At 46.0% G+C, this 17,244-nt stretch overlaps 1 long non-coding RNA gene across 1 annotated transcript; it reads right to left on the bottom strand.

Annotated features, from left to right (window-relative positions):
• Positions 1–7,081: 7,081 nt before the first annotated feature.
• On the bottom strand, positions 7,082–9,084 carry LOC138447768 (uncharacterized). The gene is made up of 3 exons (XR_011259942.1): positions 8,977–9,084; positions 8,562–8,664; positions 7,082–8,430 (listed from the first exon to the last, which is right to left on the bottom strand). It is a non-coding gene; the product is annotated as an uncharacterized lncRNA (long non-coding RNA).
• Between the last annotated feature and the right edge of the window lie 8,160 nt (positions 9,085–17,244).

Raw genomic sequence — 17,244 nt, 5'->3', positions numbered from 1 at the left:
GCGGATCTCATTTTCTATGTTCGGACATTTCCTTTTTTTAAGTTCTGATATCTTTCTCCGCATTTCTTTTTTCTTTTCTCTGAGTTGGGGATTGTATGCGTGAGTATGGGTATTCTTGTTGCAGAGTTGGTTGTGAGTCTTCCGCAGAAAGGGAGTAAGAATCCACTCATAGTTTATTAGTTTTCCGCCAGTCTGTGAGTTGGACAGATATGTTGTTATTATTTTCCCCATTTCATTGTCATTGATACGCAGTCTAGTGCCTGCCATGTTGATTTCCAATGGAGGTAAGTTGATTTTATCTCCTGTACTATACGGCACTTTCAGGGTGATGCTGATAATATGATGGTCACTATTAACAGAACTTGTATTCACTTGAGCTTGTAATTTAGGAAATAGATTTGCCGAGATGTATATATAATCTAGAATTTCTACTTGTTTTCCATTCGTCCAAGTAAAAGATGTAGCACTGGATTTCAACTTGTAGGTGCAGTTGAGCTGCCTCAAGGTGGTTTCCTTGGTCCAAATCCTTGCACTCGCTGATAATTGTGCTTTGTCCTTAAGTCGACCCTGCTTGTCGAATAAATGGATATTGAGATCTCCACATACTAATATTTCGATCTCCTTAAGTTCCAAAACGAGATTATCTATCGCAGAGAACAGCATATCAATAAAGTTGTCTGTTTCAATCGCCGCCTGGTTCCAATAGAGATTAAATATCGCTAACGTCTGAGGGGTTCCTCGATGTACGCATCCTTTAATCGTGCTAGTGGATAGAATTTCCATAACGGTTTGTTGGATCCATGGAGAAATATTGGTACTATGCATCAGTATATTTTCTTCGATTTTAATCAGGGTAAGGAGACCAGAAGACGGACGTCCTATTTTTCATGTTATTGCTGGGTTCATAGAAACGATGTAACCATCGCTTCCAGGCAAAGTATCGATCCATGTCTCCTGCAGACAAATGATGTTATGTTTGCAGAGGTCATCCGTATTTGCACAGAAGAGGTGAGAGGACCCTCTGGTGTTCCAAGTGCAGAGGGTCAGTGTGGCATTGGTCTTGGTTGGATGTTATACGCCGACGACTTGGTTCTCCTAGATGTCACCCCTATCAGCCTCCAACGGAAATTGTCTGCGCTGGAAAAATATGTCAACGCAAATGAGCTCAAGATAAGCCCTGCAAAATCTGAAATCTTGATCCTCCAAAATCTAAGAGGAAAAAAAAGAATATCCAAAAAGAAGCTGCAGTGGTACTTGGGATAAGAAACACTAAGATGTGTGAAACAAACTCAATACCTGGGCATGTGGATCAATAGCAGTATCAATGATGCTCCTTGGGTGGAAAAGTCAAAAGCAAAATGTAAAGAAGTACAAGGCTTAGTAATAAATAAAAAGTATGGCACATTTTTATTAAAGCCAGTAGTTGATTTTTACAGGCAAAATGTTGTGCCAGCCTTGATCCATGGAGCAGAATGTGCACTGGGCAGCTTGCATACACTGTGGGCACTTTTTGCAAATGCATTCTGGCGAAGAGTGTTGTGGCTTTGAAGGGGGGGTTCCAATTGTGTCTATTCGATACGAGCTTGGGCTCTCATCTATAAATGCTAGAGTGGCATGGAACATGTTGTTGTTTTATAGAAAAATGATTGCTGAAGACCGGCCTCTACAATTCAATTACTCCATAATCCCAGAGGCAACTTGAATGAAACAATTCTATGGCAATGGGCTGACTGATGTGAAAATCTCCTTGCAGAGCTCAATACTGATAACACTACACTTCAAGCAAATCCAAATTCAGTCAAAAATAAATGGTGGGAACAAGATTGGGTGAACACCATTGATCAGAGATCACGCCACAGATTGATGCAAAATGTTGCTCCGGAGACAAAATCACTGCACAAGTTACTGAGCTACTTGGAGAAGTTCCCAAGCCGACACCAGAGAGACATATAGATGACATTTCGGCTAAACTTATTTGACGCCAAAGAAACACAATGCGTGAAGAAAAAACCAAGTACCTGTAGACCTCAAGTGCTTGAATGTGCTGATGAAACTCTGAAGCATCTAACCTTATACTGCCCGGAAATCAGAACTTTGAGAACTAGGCATTTGGGAGTTCACATACATGAAAGACCATCTATGAGTGTCGACGATTGGAGGTTGGCACTTTCAGATGGAACAAACAAAAAATTGACCTATGCACTAACCTTCTACTTAGAACAAATGAACAATCTGCTGATAAAAAATGGTATGGAACACAAAACTTGTCATGTGTAAGAATCACTAAAAAGGAATAAGTGGTTACTCTAAATTTGTAAACCTTGACGAGTGGAGATGAACTGTAAATATCATAAGTGGGACTTAATGAAATAATGTAATGAAAGATGTGGATTGTAATTATATTTTAAAAGTTTGTAATAAACCGAATACAATAAAAATATATATATTTTTTTAAGTATGCCGGTACGTTGCTACTGGCACCCTTGTTTCTGGCCCGCCAGGCTCGTAATGAGACCCACTGAGCTACTTGGGGAAGGTGAGGAAATGAAGAATGCCTCTGAGGAGGTGGAGCTGGAAGTGATACTTCTTAGCATGGCCCATGCTGTGAGGGATGAAAGAGAGAGAGGAATCGAAAATTACCTTGCGATATTTGGCCTCACAGGGTAGTAGGGGTATAGGGTCTAAAGAAAGTGGCCAGAGAATAGGAGGAAAAGAGGGTGCAGGTGTCTCAATCAGATGGATCAATGCACTGCATTTGTATAACGTGCAGTTGGAGCGGAGTTGAACTGATACCACAACGGACATCAGAGCGGATATTAGCGCTGCTGCTTTAAAAACATTTCCCTTCACCTGCCCACTGGGGGGCAAGGAGTGCCAGCGAGTTCAGCCGCTCATCAGTCAGCATACAGGAGGGAACTGGAGGGAGGGCCTTCGATGGAGGAGGGCCGCAACCTTAAGAGTGATCGGCAGCGGCATGGAGCAGACTCAGAGTGCAGCATCAAACTCTTTGGAAAATTAATGTATGACGTAAAAAACCACGCCCGACGTTGCCCTCCATGCAGTAGCTTCTCCACTCCTCCCCTTCCCTCGCCTGTCTCAGACTCCTTTTGCTGCACTGGATAACCGTGCTTGTCAGGATGGAGACCAATCCAAGTCATTTCAATCCTACAAGAACTACAAAAACGTATCTCCCAACTTCCAGGACAAACCCATGTCACCGAATGTAATTCTTCTGCCCTATGGTCAGGCCCGAAATATTGAGCATTTAGGTCGAAAACAGACCCATGTTCACACTACCGACACTTCAGGTATGGGTGGACTATAAAAACCGAGCCTCAGGAGAAGCCTTAAAACTTGCTCTGAAGCCAGGGCTAGAGCCCTCAGCTGAGTTAGCTATCAAGGGCCGGCAGAGGGTAACGGCTCAGGTCCACTGTAGTCAGAACGCCCATGCCTTTTTTAATACCGAGCAGGGTCCACCACCTATGCCCCTCTCTCTGTAAAGCAACGCTGGCGTGGTTGTGAGGTGGTCCTCACCCTTGGAGTGTGGTGCCCAACTTGAACTTCAGCAGGATGGTAGGAGAGATACCATATTATTGAGGGGGTGGATGAGGTGGAAGCCGTAGTGTGGGGCCAATTCGAGAATCTACAGCCCAGGAGGCACAAGAGGTCAGACCAGCCCAACTTGAGGTGCCAGAGAGCGATTACCAACCTAACTCCCCCCCTCCGCACCTCGAAACCTGGCAAACAAAATACCATTTGGGAATAACAACTGAGTATTTCACCACTTAGCCCGTGGCAGGATGTCAGCCCACACTTTAACCTCCACCTCACGCTGGAGGTCTAAGACTCCAGTATCCATCGCAGAAGGGAAGAAGGGTGGGGACAAAATAACGTCCTTCTTCACACTAAAAAACCTGGACAAGCCCAATAGGGGATCCATGTTGGGGGACATGACTGAGGCAGAATTCCTAGAGCGGACAGGCAAAGTGACCTTCTACCCACCGCTATCAAATCCTCTAGTAAATCCTCTAGTGGACTCTGCAACTACAGACTTAACAATACAACCAATTACATTCAGTCAATGCCTAACCCAAACAACCAGTTTAACGAGACTTGGGTCGCAGGACGAATAGCCCAGGAGCTTAACACAACCAAAGCGGGCTTCAAAGTGTCGAAGTCTGCTAAAATATTGATAACAGAACCTTTTGTCAAAAATAGTACAAGCATCACTAGTGCACAAGGTGCTGGTACTGGCCCAGGAGACATAATGCTGTTAAAAACTCTGGGACTGGAGATGGAAAGATCCTGAGATCCGTCATTGAAAGAATCAACCAAATGATTAGAATGGTGGATATGGGTTGTATGACACCCTCTGCCAACGCCTGTAACCCCGAGGAGGGAAGAGACTGAGATAAATTGCAGAAGGAGAGCTTCTAGAATGATCTTCTTACTCTTCAACCACCACAGTTTCTGTAGCATCAAACCATTGAACGAATGGACAAAGGGTAAAGTGGTTAGTTGCAGGACCTACTGAACCATCCTAGAAATTTGACCTACATAGCATTATGTCTATGTTGACCATGACTATGGCCCCTTTCTCAAAACTTTATGAATCAATAAACAACACTATGAAGGATCAGACTAACCTGATGGCAATGGTACACTCAAAGCTTCTATTCGTGGAGGGTTACATCACAGCCATCTCCGCAACATCGAACAGAGAACTCGAAAATGGGAAGTTGGCCCTGCAAACTCCCGCAAAGGTCCAGGTGGATGTCTCGAACCTGGCTATACCAAAACTGAATCCAGGGTTGGAGATCTCTGAAAAAAGGTATTGTGGTTGGAAGGGATGTAGCCTGCCAGCGTGGAGAGGAAGATGTCCAAAGAGTTGAAAGAGTTCCTGAGAATACAGGACCAACTGATAGTTGGAGCCAGAGACTCCACGGTCAATAAATGTATTTGGGATGAAATTCAATCCTGCTCCATCGAGTTAGATGAAGGAGAGGCAGACCAATTGAGTGAAGCAGTGCCTCACCCTGAGCTTATTAATAAGCTCCCCTGAATGGTATTTCCCGATATTCACATATAAACGGAAGAAAAGAACAGGTAGAGCCCAGGGGACACTAAAGACAAAAACACAGAATGTCCTATCCATGGCCAAGTCAAATGACCTGCGAAGATTTCTGAGAAACGTAACACTCCCCAATGAATCATTAGACTTCAGAAGAAAACTTAACAGGAGAGGCCATCAGACTAAGGACAAACCGGCAAAGGGGAGGTCCATAAACCTTGAGAACATCACTGAAAAGGAAGATCCTAGGTCAAGGGAAAAAGAACCCATTGAGGAAGTCTTGTTGAACCTATAAGTCTACTCAATAGAAGACTCCAAAACCCAGTTTGAGACAGACAACAAGCTCAATGAAGACTGCAATCACCTTAGAAGAGCAGAAGATGGGAACCCTAGTAGTGACAATGCAGATTCAGTGGCTAAAGGCCTAAGTTTTCTAACACTGTCAGGAAAAAGACAAGCGGTGGAAGAGAAATTAAAGGAAACTCTGTTAAATACCCATCTCGCTAACATAAATAAAGCAGAAACGGCTGCTCTTGGAACCGTAAAGAATCTCATGCCAATGGGCAACCTCCCCATGGCCAAATATGGTGAAACACAGACGGTCAATAGAAAAACAGTAAGGAAAAGTATTGCCCCGGGTGTTTTACCTTTGAATGTGCCTGACAAAGAAAAACCTGGGGATTTCACGCTACACCCAAAGAAGTGGAAAAACATCTGGCTCAGAAAATCTGAAAGACAACCCCAGCCACCCCAGGGAGAGAGAAACCCCAAATCCAGAGACAATTCAAGGTGTCTTTGATTGGAAAGGTTAGTGGCCAAGGAGGATAACATGATCTTAAATAGAAGAAACATTATTGCAATCCTACACTGCATTCCTAATTTAAGTTCTATTCCAGCGACCTACACCTAATTACATTTGTTGCAGAGCAACGCAGGGACCACGTTTACCCCCACATCCTCTCACCGGTTGTTAAGCTAATGTTGGTTGACGCTGTGGTTAGCTTCCAATTACCGCCTGGGTCGTAACCTTACCACCATGGTGTAAACTAAGTTTACACCATGGTGGATGGCGGATTTACCGCCCCATTCCAAGGTGAGTGGGGCGGTAAATCCCCATTTCCCATTTTACCCTTCCCCATTCCCATTTTTGCCCCATAGGGCATAATGGGAATGGGGAAAGGTGCTAATTACGCCACCGTAAATTACGGTGGCGTAATTAGCACCAAGGTCCCTTTGCGGCATGGGTTTTAACGCCTGCAAAAAGCAGGTGTTAAAATCACCATCCCGCAAAGGGACCTTGGAATCAGGCGTTAAGGATCGGCGCCGTTTACGGCGCCGTAAACCCCTTAACGCCTGGGTCCTAATGAGGGCCATTGACTATGTCTTTTGTTTTAGGGCCCTTTTAGATACAATATTGGACTTTAGGGTTGTACACACTGTTCAAAGTGACCACAATCTTATCTTTTAAGAATGTGTTAGGAGTCGAGGGGGCACTGGGGTGTAAAGAGTTAAAAATGAATCCGCGTGTAGTAGTTTCCAATGGGGGCATGCGCCTTAAAATGACTAGTTGGAACATAGAATCTCTGTCGTTCAAATATTCTGAAATGGTGGCTCAAACAAGCACGGATGAAGGGGAAAAATTGGTCGAGTATACTCCTTTGTTACGCTCCTTCATGAACAAGGGGCACCAGCATGTTTACGAGAGGTTACTAGTAGAGAAAAGGAGAGAACTGAGGAAAGCACAGAAGACACCCAACACCTCAAAATCCTCTGATGTAACAACAGTTGCCAAGGTGATCGTAAAAGAATATAAAACATGGCTACATTGGCACAAGGCGAAAATGCTTCAAACACATTTAGAAAACATGCTGAAAGCGATCGCCAAAGAAAATGGGATAGATCTGGGAGTTATTAAAGAGCCTGGATTAATCACAGTCCATGGCACAGATTAACACTATACCTAAACATACCTGGTGTGAAGGCATCATGTAGCAAGACACAGACAACAGATTAAAAGTTCTCATTTTTATTATTAACTCAAATGTCAGGATGGTTGAAGGCCTAACTTGCCCTATGCTAAGGTAGGATTTCACTACCTGATTGGAACTAAGGAAAGTCTGAGTCAGAAAGTTCAATTTAAATGTCTGTGTCCAAACCCTATACTTGTCCTCACAACTAAAGCTAAACAATGTGCAGTGAAATCAACAATAAACAAAATGGTGATCAAACAAAATTCTGAGCTGTTTCCAGCTCCTAACTTCCTTTCCAGCTTCTCTTCTCCAAGTTCAAGGAAGTTCCACAAAGGTTTTGAGATTTCTTTTCTCAAGTTCAAAACAGTTCCACAAACCCTTAGGTAATACAGTTTCACAAATCCTTCGGGTTCCCTTCCCCAAGTATAAAGCAATACAGTTCCAAAGAAAAGGATCTCAAGGGCTCCGTCTTCAAGACAGCATTCAAGCTCATCAAGTCTCGGGGTTCCCTTCCCCAAGACTTCAACTTGCCAACTTATACTTAGTCTTGTAATGTTCAACACAAGTCCAGGTCAACACAATGTGTCACACCTCTTCTGCCAGTCTTTGGCTCTGCTGCACTGCATTCATGCATAGAATTCACAGCATAATGGTTTTATTTCCTCTTTTTTTCACATAACAAAATCTCAGTTCGATTTACTGCAAAATGTATCTATTGTCTCCAGATGTAGTCCTAATCTTCCTTTCCCTTCAACCACTCTGAGCCAAACCCTTGTGTATTGCTATCCCTAGGTTGCGCTGGATGCTCCGCTTATCTAGGGTGAGGGGATAGTGCAGAGAGGACTTGCCCTATTGCTAGACTATTATACACATTGTGAAACATAACTCATTCGGTTTTTCTAAAAGACACATCATGGCATGTGTCGTCTGCCTTCCAAATGAAATTATATATTTTTTATTAGGCTTCTTTGTTTGGCAGCTATTCTAAAAATAAAATTCCATAAAAGTATTGTCAGTTTTGTCTATTATTGATGGGACAGCACAAAAGCTGAGAATATATAATGTCAGAGAAATCTAGACAAAATATCTCTACATATATTTGGATGCAACCCCAACTATTGCACACTAAAGTGTTTATTTCCTCTAGGCTTGATCTGTGTTTGGTTCGTAAAAGCTACGATCTGTGTTCTTCATAAAGATTTCGGAAGAATCTTTTGTTATTTCCAGCCTCTCAATGGACAGTTTTTTAACACGGTCGGGTAAAGCCTACCGGTTTCAGTGGTCTGTTCTCAGTAAACCACTTTCTTCAGGGCTATCTACAGCATGTTTTGCTATGCTGTTTGTGGGTTAATGTCAAGCAGAGAATGCGTTTTCCATATAATGCCCCACCTGCAGAGGAGATATAATGGGGTATGGGGTATGGAGAGAGATACATGACACATTTTAATATTGCTGCCAGTGTCTCTCTGTTCTCTTAAACACTTCAGTGTATATATCATGAGGAGGTTAAGGTTGCTTACCATGCTCTTTCGAATTTCCAAATTCAATTTCTTTTATCTGCTATTGGAGCAGGTCAGGCCTACTCTTCTGTAGGATGCGTTGTTTGTCAGCATTCCATAATACCTAGGGAGTTCATAAAGTCATGGTGAACTCCTAGGGTATTGGCAAGAGAATACAGCTTGATTAATTCATAGCTTTTTGTATCCAGTGTTACTTCTTTTATATATTTGGGAAACCATGTTCGTAAGAACACAGTTCTTATCTGTCTCATATACATATATATATATTTACAGGGTAGTTCAAAGGGGTTTAAAAGATGGTATTCTGTATGCGTGCACTCGTTTACATCTAGCGGTCATGGTTTGTATTCCGTTCTTGGATGCGTGATTATTAACGAGTGCTGCGTAACTCTTAATGGGTATTTTTCTTTCTTACCTCATCTGCTTGTATGTCGGGACCCTGCCGTCTATAATTCCTGTGTGGAGCGGTCTGTGGTTCTAAGCGCAACCTTTCCACCCAGCTGTTTATCCTTTTTCTTTTTTCTTTTTTCACGATTTCGCATGCGCCGAACCACGGCTCACTGCAGATGCCGTTCTAGTTGTTTTCACTGTTTTTTTTCTGAGCGCCATCTTGGAATAATACTGACGATCAGTGTGCACAATGACCAAGTGTAGTCTGTTATTGCGGGGTGGCACTATATGCACGCCAGGGTGATCTCTAGCCCTCTCGATTTTTCCTCACGTATTTATGTGAAATATTTTAATATTAGTATGTTAATATTGAGGCCGTTCTGCTGCTTTTGGTATGTTTGCATCAGTGATACATTGCTATTTCTTACAGTAAGACGGACCAGTTATCTAGGTGAAATGTCCCATGGTACCATGGTGTTTGTCTCTGTTTATGTAAGCATTACCTTGGTAATCACATGCAAAATAAATAAATCAATAACTGGAGACTGCAGAAGGGAATGCTACTGTGTTGATTTACAGCTAATGGGGAACGATAAGCTCCTGTGTCTTGGTACATCCTATCACACCGCCATGTATCTCTATGTGTGCGTGGGCAAAGACGTGGCCTTCTCATATTCCCCTTATGTCATCAGGCAACGGTCTTTGTTGTGAGTGTCCCTTGCATATTTTGTTTTATTCCTAGGCAAGATTCACAATGTTGCTAGAGTTTGCCAACGTATCGGCTCATTTAGCCCCAGAGTATCTGTTTTCAAACGGAAGATCCAGAGTTGTTCTCTTCTGTAAAGTAGATTGTAGAGATTACCGCCTCTTTAAGGGATGGTGATCCTCTCTATAATCGTCAATATGAAATCATTTGATCCATGCTGTTTAGTTACAAAATGCTCCACCATAGGTGCTGTCAACTTCTTGGTTCTAATACAGGATCTGTGTTCTTCCAATCTCGTCTTGACGAGTCTTGTGGACATGTCTACATATAATTTCTGGCAAGGGCAAGTGATCAGGTAGATGACGTTGTTGCTATTGCAATGGGTGAGGCATTTTGGATTCCAGGGATAGTGCCATCTTAAGTCAATGGTCACAGATCTTATGCTTGTGGCACATGCACTACACCCGCCACATGGCGTGTGCCCCGTTGGTGGTGTCTGGTTCCAAAGGATGTTGGGCGTTAGGTCCGGTTCTTTGTAAGTATGAATTAGAGCGTCCCGTAGGTTTTGCCTTCTTTACATGGCTAACCTCTGTGTTTCTAGAGTGATGTCTCCTACATTAAGGATCGGCCAAAACATAATGATTTCTTTTTTGATTTGATTTGTCAGTGGCGAGAAGCTAAATACTGCAGTGATCTTATCGTTATGTTCCTTCCGTTTGCCGTGGTTCTCTAAGGTGACGTCTCGCAGAAAGTTCTTCGCTCTTTTGCATTTTATTTCCTCCCCACCTTTCTTTCATGCTCTTTCACAAACTTACACACTCGCTCTCTCATTTCGTATGCTGTTTTTTTAAATGGCCACTTATCTTTCATTAGACCGTAGCTTTGCTCATAAATTGTCATTCATTTTGATTTTTAATATTTGCTTCTTGGATTCAAAAGTGTTCAATATATTATTCAGGACTATGTCCAATTACTTTCAGATCCCTCGGCATTCACAGATTACTTGTTTCAGTTTGTTCGGCATTCTCAGAAAATGTGTCACTATTAGCGGGGCGCCCCGGATGGTGTGTTTCCTGGATTGCACTCACCAGTTGTGCGCGACCACGCTCTAATGCTTCACCGGTTCTTTGTTTGATCCTCCTGGATCCACAAGTTCCTCCTCTCTCGTGGCTGCCACCGAGAGGTTCCCTTGCTCTCCCGTTTGCAGCGGCGGCTGTGGGCTGCGGCCGGAGCAAGCTTCCCGCTGTAGTTGTCGGCAACCGGAGCGCAGCCAGACAATTAGACCCTCTCGTAGCCCACACTCGGCCTGTGTGTCTCTCTCTTTCTCCGGACTCACACAGCTCCAAATTCTTTTGTCTTCGACTTGCTTCTCTCCAGCCCGTTCTGTTCCCTGCTCCCCTACATCCTGTGCAGCCCCACATCTTATACTCCTTAGGAGTTTTAAAGGTCCACAAGCGTGGGACAGCAGATTTAATTGCCTGACCTTTATGCAACCTATTTGGTGGACATGACTGACTTCCCCAATGGTACTCTTTCATAGTCGTCTTCTTCGTCTCAGTACTAGAGTGGTGAAAATACCTACTGGTGTTCACTACTCTTAGTCGTCTCTTCCTCGTCCCACTACTGTAGCAGGTTAAATGAGGAAAATTAAAGGGAGCTAGTTCACAGTAGCCCATAAAGACTAGGGAGGGTTAGGTTGGTTCTGAGAAGGGAAAGGGGTATAACATGTCTCGCCTGTGGGTACCATGCTCCCACTTCCCAAGGACCCTAAACCCTAGTGATCCTCCCTCACTTCTCCAGCCCCAGGGTCAGGATGCAAAAGCGATGACCTTTCCCTGGCCGCCTTAAAAGTAGATCCAGGGGGAGTAGGAGTGAGGATACCCTCAGGTTTCTCAAACTGGGCAGACCATTTTAAAAACTTGTATTCAGATAACAGTGGCCTGGGAAATATAACCATAGCGGGACCACTGGTGAAGTGGCAGATCCCTCATAGAATAGAAGAAATCAGATAAAAGTTTAAAAAAGTAATCAGTTCTAGAGCCCCGGGGCCAGCTGGAATGACTAATGCTATGCTGAAACAGGAACCAGAGGCTTGGGTTAACATTTTACACATACCTTTTGACCAAATTGAGGAATCAAGAACCATCCCAGACTCATGGAGACTGGCTATAATAGTGCCAATATTTAAAAGGGGCAATAGGGACGATCCAGAAAATTACTGCTCTATTGCCCTGTTGGACGTGATTAGTAATGTTATTGGCTCATTGCTTTTGACCGAGTTAAACGAGTGGTCCGCAAAAGAAGGCCATAAAAATGTTTTTCAAATGGGGTTTGTGCGGTGTGTGGGAACCAGTTTAGATATTATGGTTTTAAACATACTCAAAGGCAGGGCCTTGGAAGGTAAATCCAGGGCATGCCTTGCCTTCGTGGACTTAGTCTAGGCATTCGACTGAGTAGGCAGGCTCCGGTTGTGGGAAAAGCTGGCTCAATGGAACATCCCGCGGTCCTTATTTGAGCCACTGAAAGGTGTCCACACGGATACAAGTCTCAAAGTAAGACTGAATACTGGGGGACTTTTGTCACGAGTCATAGACACTTCTCAGGGCCGATAGTAGGGCTACCCACTGGCACCAATGCCGTTCAACCTTTTTTTGTTCGACATGGGTAATACAGTAAGCCAGGCTAAAAGTGCTCCCCCAAAACTAAGAGGTGGACCACTAAGCTGGCTTTTGTACGCATATCGTGTTCTGATGGATGAAACTCAGGTTGGGTTACAGTGGCAGCTACACAAATCGGAAGAGTATGTGAGGGAGAACGACTTTATAATAAATAAACACACAAAAAAACAATATCATGATCTTAGATAAAGCGGAGAAAAATCCCTCTTCCAGATTTGTTTGGTGATTGGGGTCTGCAATGGTGGACCAAGTGAGATTTTTTCAATATCTGTGTGTCTCCATAAACCAGTGCATTAGAGTCACTGGGAGTCATTACGAGGTTGGAGGTAACAGTCCTTACCGGCATGGAGCAAATACCGTGTCCGTGTAGTAAAGAGCCTGCTAATAGAGGGTTATTACGAGTTCGTGTGCACAAGCTTTGCGCCATGCCGGTAACGACATTACCGGCATGCCGCTAAAGTCCCAAAAATTGCCCTTAGCGGCATCATGGAAAGCGCAGACAGCACTACCGGCATCAATGGAAACAGCATTAGCGGGCACCGCTATCAGCGGTGACCGCTATTAGCGGTGCCCGTGAATAAGCGGAACCGGAAGTAGCGTCATCGCACAGGCCGCACGAGAAAGAGCACGGCGGCCATTTTGAAAAACCAATCCATTGCCATCCTCAGCACACAGGACCTGGAGCATGTTGCTGACTACAGACATCAACCTTCCACAACAAAATCATGCCCAAGGCAGTAAAAAAAGGCACCTCTCACCAGCGCAAAGAGCGCTTTAATGAGGATGAACTAACAATGCTGGCTGATACCCTGGCTGACAATGTTTTCGAAAACAGCCTCAAGATAGAGGCAGTGATAAAGATAAAAGAAATCTGGCAACTTGTTGCCCAAAGAGTCAGCGCAGTAGGCAACACCCCCCGCACAATAAAGGATGTTTGGAAGAGATGGGCTGACCTGCGCCTGCGAGTCAGGAACATCCTGTCCGCAAACCGGAGCCAGGCCATGGCTACTGGTGGAGGACCTAGCTCACCAATAAAGCTACGCCGATGGGAGGAGATCTGCACCAGCACGATTGGCATAGAGGCCATAGAAGGTGTGGGCGAGATGGAGCGTGGCGCCACCTCATCGGCGGAAGGAGGTGATTGTCCTAAGAAAACACTGTAATGCTAAGTATGATGATAGTCCACCAATTTGTCTGTCCAAAGAGGCAATGCATGGCCCAATACATACACATTCCCTGCCTAGATGCTGTCCGCAGCACAGACACATGTATGCAGCATGGCAATGCCATACCTGACACACACCACACAAATATGAAAATGGCATAAGTCACACTGCACGCAGGCCACAACAGAAATGCATGTCACATAGCATATGCCCGCCTCAACATGAGTGACCCCGACTGATGCCTGCATAGCAAGCAACGTGATTATCACAACTCCACTGCCTAATCCCCTCTAATGTGTAGAAGAGCAATAATACAAATGTATGCATGATGCTTGTCAAACCATCACTCATGCCGTCCCTCTCTTGGTCCCTCACAGGCTCAGATCCTAACAGCGAGGCCTGGGACTCACCCCCACAGGCGACTACACCCAGGAAGAGGGCCAGGGATGAAGGCAACAGGCCTTCCACTTCGAAAGGTCCAGACAGGCCATGACAGGCACTGAAGACAATAACAGAGAAGGATGCCACGGCACTGGTGCCGCTAAGGCCCATCACCACAGTCCCCACAACACCTGTGACACCTGCACAGGAGACAGTGGGCGATGGGGCACAATCTGCACAGAACAGCTCTGTTGGGGAGGTGGCAGCTACGGCACCCCAGACAGATGATGATGTGCAGGGCCAGGTGCGTGTGCCTATCGAGGACGACTCCTCGGATCTACCTGCAAAACCAAGTCCTGCCCCATCCCCCCAGGTCACACCTGTCAACGCCTACCACAACACCACACCGGAGCACTCTGGCGGGGAGGCCGTATAAGGGAGCATGAGTCCCACAGAGGACCCACATGGATTTGGCCATGTCACACATGCACCCTCCACCTCCACTGGTGTACAGGTGGGGGTGCAGCAGGCAAGACACGCAGCGCAGCGCCAGGAAGAGCTCACTGCCCTAGTGAGGCAGTTTGTCGCAGACAGTGCCCAAGCAAGGCAGTAGGGGAGCGACAACACTGCGTACCTGAGGCTGGTCATTGTGGAAAGCACCACAAGATAATGTGAGGAGGTGTCTGCCCTGAGGCAGGTCCTCAGCCGCATTGCGGATTCCATGGAGGCTGAGCGACCAGCCCCCAGACTGGAGCAAGCGGCCACCCCTTCTTCGTCCAGCTCCACCCAAACCAGCCCCCTATGCAGGTCAGCACGCACCCTGCGCTGCTCGGACATGCCGCCACCAGGTGCAGGTAGTGGAAGGATGTAGATGGAGCAGCCTGATTAAGGCAATAGAAACTGACACATGAAGCATTTGCTTGGACACCATGTGTGGGGGAGGTGTGGGGGGGAGGAAGGATAGGGTGTGTGGGGGAGTTGTGGAGAGAGGGGGAGGGGGGAGAGGGCGTGTGGGGGAGGGGGAAGAGGGTGTGTGGGGGAGGGGGGTGAGGGTGTGTGGGGGAGTTGTGGGGAAGGGGGAGGAGGGAGAGGGTGTGTGAGGTGGAGGGTTTGAGCACTTAAATCTTTTTTGGACAGTTAAATACAACCATTGTGTGAAAAAAAAATCTTGAGTGGACATCCCTTATTGCATATGTGTAATTTATTGATATACAGTGCATAGTGTACATGTACTCCCACACCCATTGCCCTCTGTCCAACTTTCATGTCAGCCTCTGCACCCATGTGTGTTGGAAATATTGTGCAATCACTGACTGATGCACAGCACGTCCCTCCTGTGCATCGGTACCACGATGATGTGCACCCACATCTTCTTCATCCCCTTCATCATCACCAGGTGGTTGCAGTTCAATTTCAGGGGGCAGGGGTACGTTCCGTCGGATACACATGCTATGCAGCATGACACGTGCCATGATGATCTTCGCCACTTCTCATGCCTGTAGAGGAGTGCCCCACCCAACCGGCTAAGTCAGCGAAACCGTGCCTTCAACAGGCCAAAGGTCTGCTCGATGACCACACAGGTACAGGTATGGGGTGGGATTATAGTCCTCCTCGTGCCTGTTCTGTGGGTTTCTGACAGGGTTGAGGAGCCACAGCTTCAAGGGATAGCCACTATCATCTGCATGAGAGGCAATACAAGGTATATGTTAGTCGATTCATGATGGACAGCTGTACTAGTCACACATGCCTGCAGATTATCGTTGGTCACATGCACATGTACTTGGTTGTATGCACACAATTTTCATGCCCTCAAATGTGTTCTGTGCCATGGATTTATGGTGTGGGTTGCATCTCCAAGATGATACACACTGTACACTGCCTTGATGTTGCTCATGCATTGTGGACGCATACCGCTGTTATTGTGTCAAATTTGTGATGTGTAGTGTCCTGTATGATTTTCTAGCTGGCAGCGTTGGCAGTAGGCTCTGCAATATTAGGCATTCTGCACTGATTATTACGATGGTGACATGCTGCTCTTCTGTGGTGGTGGCGGCCCTGTGACAAGCAGTGGATTCCCTTGGTGATTTTGTTCAGTGCACTCCCATGGATGCTTGTCCTGTGTAGTGATTTGCTGCAGACATTTACATAGTGAATATTCACAGCATGTTGCTGGATTGTGTTACAGAGGGTGAAGTACGATGATGGGTGGTGCATGTGTTGTGGGATGTGGGGTGGTTTTAAGTTTGGCATGTTGTGATAGGTGTCCAGCTTACTTCATTGCTATGGGATTTTGTTGTCATGTTCAGTTTGGGATGCTTTGGGGCACAGTGTTTTGGAATGTGCACATCCTGCTGTCACATCAACAATGACACTATGGTGGTGTGTGCATCTATCCCCCCATTTCACTGCCATGTGCCTGTCATGCAACTTACCAAGCAGCCAGGCACATCGTCCTGCATGTCGCTCCATGTAGCGTGGTAGCGTGGAGTTCCGCAGGACCATTGAGTCATGTGTTGATCCGGGATATCGGGCACAACAATGTGTAATGATCTTGCTTGCGTCTCATGCCATCTGCACATTGATGGAGTAGTATTGCTTGTGGTTGCGGTACACCACCGCCATGGCATGCGGGACCACCAACTCCATGTGGGTGCAGTCGAGGGCATCTATACAATTTGGCATGCCTGCCAGTGCATGGAAGCCAACTTTTGTGCCAAAAATCTCCTGGGGAGTCCGTGGTAGGGATATGTAGTCCTTTGAGTGCTTCAGGAGGGCATCCAGCACTTGGTTCAGCATGCGAGAAAATAAGGGTTGTGATATGCCATGCATGTGCCCCACTGTGTGCTGGTAGGTGCCTGTGGCCAGGAAGTGGAGCACCGACACTACCTTCAGTAGATGGGGGATGGCAGTGTGTATTTCAATGAGGCTGACAATGTCGTCGTGTATCATTTTCACGATGGTGGTGATGGTGTCCCGGTCCAGACGGTACAGGGTGTGGATCTGCTCAGGGGTTAGGTTGAATGGACTGGCTCTGATGCGATAGATTGGGGGCTGTCTGCGTGGTACCACTGGCTGCACTGGTGTGGCATGCTGGGCCTGTCTCACCCTCCTTCTCCTCCTGCGTCTCCTCTGTGGTGCCTGCCGTTGTTGTTGTTGCTGGTGTAGCAATGCAACCATGTCCTCCAGCCCCAGTATTGCTACGACTAGTGGAATCATTTTGGTGTGGGAAGGGGTGTGGTGTGTGAGTGTGCTCCTTTTGTGCTGGCCCAGACTCCATTGCCTCCACCTGTGCTGATTGTGTGCACCCGTGGCAGTTGGGAACACTGCACATGGCAGTTTACGGGTGCTTTGCGATGCCGGTA

Source organism: Ambystoma mexicanum, chromosome 3q (assembly GCF_040938575.1).
Source record: "Ambystoma mexicanum isolate Mex_15411 chromosome 3q, UKY_AmexF1_1, whole genome shotgun sequence".
In the NCBI taxonomy this organism is placed as follows: domain Eukaryota; kingdom Metazoa; phylum Chordata; class Amphibia; order Caudata; family Ambystomatidae; genus Ambystoma; species Ambystoma mexicanum.
This window is presented reverse-complemented; position numbering and strand designations above follow the sequence as displayed.